Source organism: Condylura cristata, unplaced genomic scaffold (genome assembly GCF_000260355.1).
Source record: "Condylura cristata isolate star-nosed mole 26May11 unplaced genomic scaffold, ConCri1.0 scaffold00004, whole genome shotgun sequence".
NCBI classification, from domain to species: Eukaryota; Metazoa; Chordata; class Mammalia; order Eulipotyphla; family Talpidae; genus Condylura; species Condylura cristata.
In genome coordinates this window covers 3158486-3161454 of record NW_004567105.1, presented here as the reverse complement: position 1 = coordinate 3161454, position 2969 = coordinate 3158486, and positions in this window count along the sequence as shown.

Below are 2969 nucleotides of genomic sequence, written 5' to 3'. Positions count from 1 at the left end.
CTGGCCAGGGCGCGGCGCGCCGCCAAGCCCAGGAACTGCGGAGCGCGGGCGGCGCCTCCTGGAGCAACTGTGTGTTTATTTATTTCTGTTTTAAAGTCAGGCCGCCAGGCCCACCTGGATTCTGTGCCGTTTCACGCGGGCCTTTCACTCGTGGGAGTGGGAACCGACGAGCAGAGCGTTCGTCATTCTGTGACGTCTCTAAAGCAGACGAGCTGTGTTCCCCCTTTCTTGTGTCATCAGGTGTGAGAAGTTCGCCAGAGAAGTCAGGTAATGCTGAATGAAATCTTTCTATTGGTTCTCGCGTTCATTTTACGAAACGGAAAGCCCGCGCCGCCGCCCCGCCCCGCCCGCTTGCCCGCGTTACCTGTGCCAGGCCGCCGTGTGTCCAGCACCGGCCATCACTGACAGAAACGTTTACTTAACGAATGTTCTTAAACCAGTGTGTACTTCCAGCGTTTCCTTCCGTTCCTCTGTGTTGTGTATTTCCTGTGTATGTGGTTTTGCTTAGGCAGGTATAACTTAGCAAAGACTTTTTAAGTATTGCACCTTTTTTTGGTTTTGACCTCTTATGTTTTATTTTTTTTCCTTGTAACGTTGCTTTTTTTACTTCGGTATTTAAAGTTGTTTTGTTTTTTTTTAACATCCATGTAGTAGTACTCTGGGCCGAATAGGGGGCAACTTGTAATCCACAGTTATCACCAACATGTATGTACTTACGTTGGAATCAAAATGTATCAAACTGCTTTTTGTGAAGAGTGGGAGCAGACCTGAGGGCGCCCCTGCACACGAAGCAGATGGCTTGGGGGCTGGGGGAGGCGTGCGTCCATGGGCTAGCACTTGTGTGGGCTCCCAGGCTGCGGACGCTGCTTCACATAAAGTGCCGACATTCTGTACCAGCAAATACCTGCCCATTCCAGCCCCGGTGGGAGCAGACTCTACTGTCCTCCGCCCCTTGCTGCTAAAGAGGACAAGGAGTTTCTCTTTCTTTAGCATCTTCAGTGAAGGCTGCGACATTGCCTGATGTGTTTGACTCTTAGCTTGTGTGTGTGTGGGTGGGTGGGTGGGTATGTAAAGAAAAAGGCAAAAAAACGAATCTTCTGCATTCAAGTGGTTTCGTGAGACAGACGGGAATTCTGTGGAGCTCTCGGCTTTCCCTGTTGACCATCCGCCTAGCCTCAGAAGCCGTGGGCACGGGCCGTGAGGGCAGGTGGCCAGGTGGGGCTCCGGGCCCTCCGGGCAGGTGGCTGCACTGGGGTTCCTTCCCAGCGCAGATTCGGACGCCTTGTAGAAAACTAGCTGTGCCCTCCCCTGCCTCGGTTTTCACCGCCACGTGCTGCTCCCACCTCTGCTCTCGGCCGAGTGTCTCCTCCCGGGGCTGCTGTGTGCGGGCAGGCCCCAGGGGAAGAGCGGCGCCGACGGCTGCAGGAGGGGAAACCTGCAGTGTTGCCGGCCAGGAGCCTGTCCCGAGTCTCCCGCCAGCCGCGGTGACCTGTTCCTGCCAGCTCGGCCCCCGCGTGTCCTCCGCCCTCCCGCCCACCCGTTGGTTTCTTGACCTGCACTCTGGGTTAGTTGAGTTCCTTATGATCCTACGGTGAAAGCCGGGTGCTAGAGCCCCTCTTGTTTACAGACATAATGAGGGATTTGAAATATGTAAAAATAAACATGAGAAGCTAAAAATGTTCTTCCATCATAAGCTTAAAGGGAAAAAATTAAAAACTTTAAAAAAGACCAAAAAGTGCGTGTGTGTGTATATATATATATAAGTGCATATATATATATATACACACACATATAAATATATATTTTAGATGAAGACTAACTCTGGGAGCATTTAACAGTGTTTTTCGTTTTTGTTTTTAACATTTATTTTCCTGCTTTAAAATTTGCAAGCATTCTCAGGAATTCTAGGGTAGGAAGCCAGTTTTTTTGATGATGGTTTATTTAACCGTATCTTATCCTAGATAGACGGCTGTTTCTTTCCTGTTAATAAACTTTTACAAGTTCCTGAAACTTCAAAAAGTTTAAACAATTTTTACTTAAAAATGTAAAGAGAAAAGTCTCCAAACGTGATTGTCATACTGGGGAATCACACATTTTAAAACATAGAAATATTTTTTAAAAATGATCAATTTAGCAGCAACAGGTCAATTCATTATCTTAACAAAGGTGGGAGAAGGATGAAGCTTTACGAGAGCACTGTCATGGATTCATTTGCGGCTGCCTGTGATCCAGTGGGAGTGTTTGGTGTACACTAATGGCAACGCCGTCACTTCGTCCCGTTCCATTGAAGACCGAACTGAGATCTCCCCTAATTGCGTTTATTTCTTTTAAAGGACCCTTTTCCCTGCCCTTCCACCCCCAGCCCCAGCAACAAAAGAAGGAAGGAAGAAACATCTTAAAAAACAAACTCTAATTTGTAAAATAGTACGGTTGGATTGCTGAGAATCTATGTAATAAAGAGTCAGGAAAAATAGGTTAATAATTTTTGGAACAAATTTTAAATATAGGCATTACTAGAGGGAAATTATCTGTGGACTGTTCTATTGATGAGGAATGTCTGTCTTGCCTCCATTTGTTAAGGGAGGAGGAAAAAGGAATAGAGGAATCTAATAAGGAACAAGTGATTTTACTTTTTTAGCTCCCAGCTACTGTTGTGCTCATTTTAATTGCTGTTTTGAAGATCTGCTGCTTAATGATCCCATCCCTCAGCTGGAGATGTGGAGTATTTCAGTTTCTGGTGATGTTGAATTGAATTCTCCTTTTGTACTCCCTCCTGGGGCCGGGGGTCAGAATTCCCAAGCATGACCACAGCTTCTTTTAAACATCTAAGCTTCCCAGCGGGAAAGAAACTCCAGCTCAACAGGTTAAGGGAGTGGGTGGGGCTGCTGCCTGCATTTCTCTAAAGCCGCTTTAGTGCCTTCCTACATACACCCAGACACCCTGAGCAGGGGCCGCGTCTCCGCATCTGG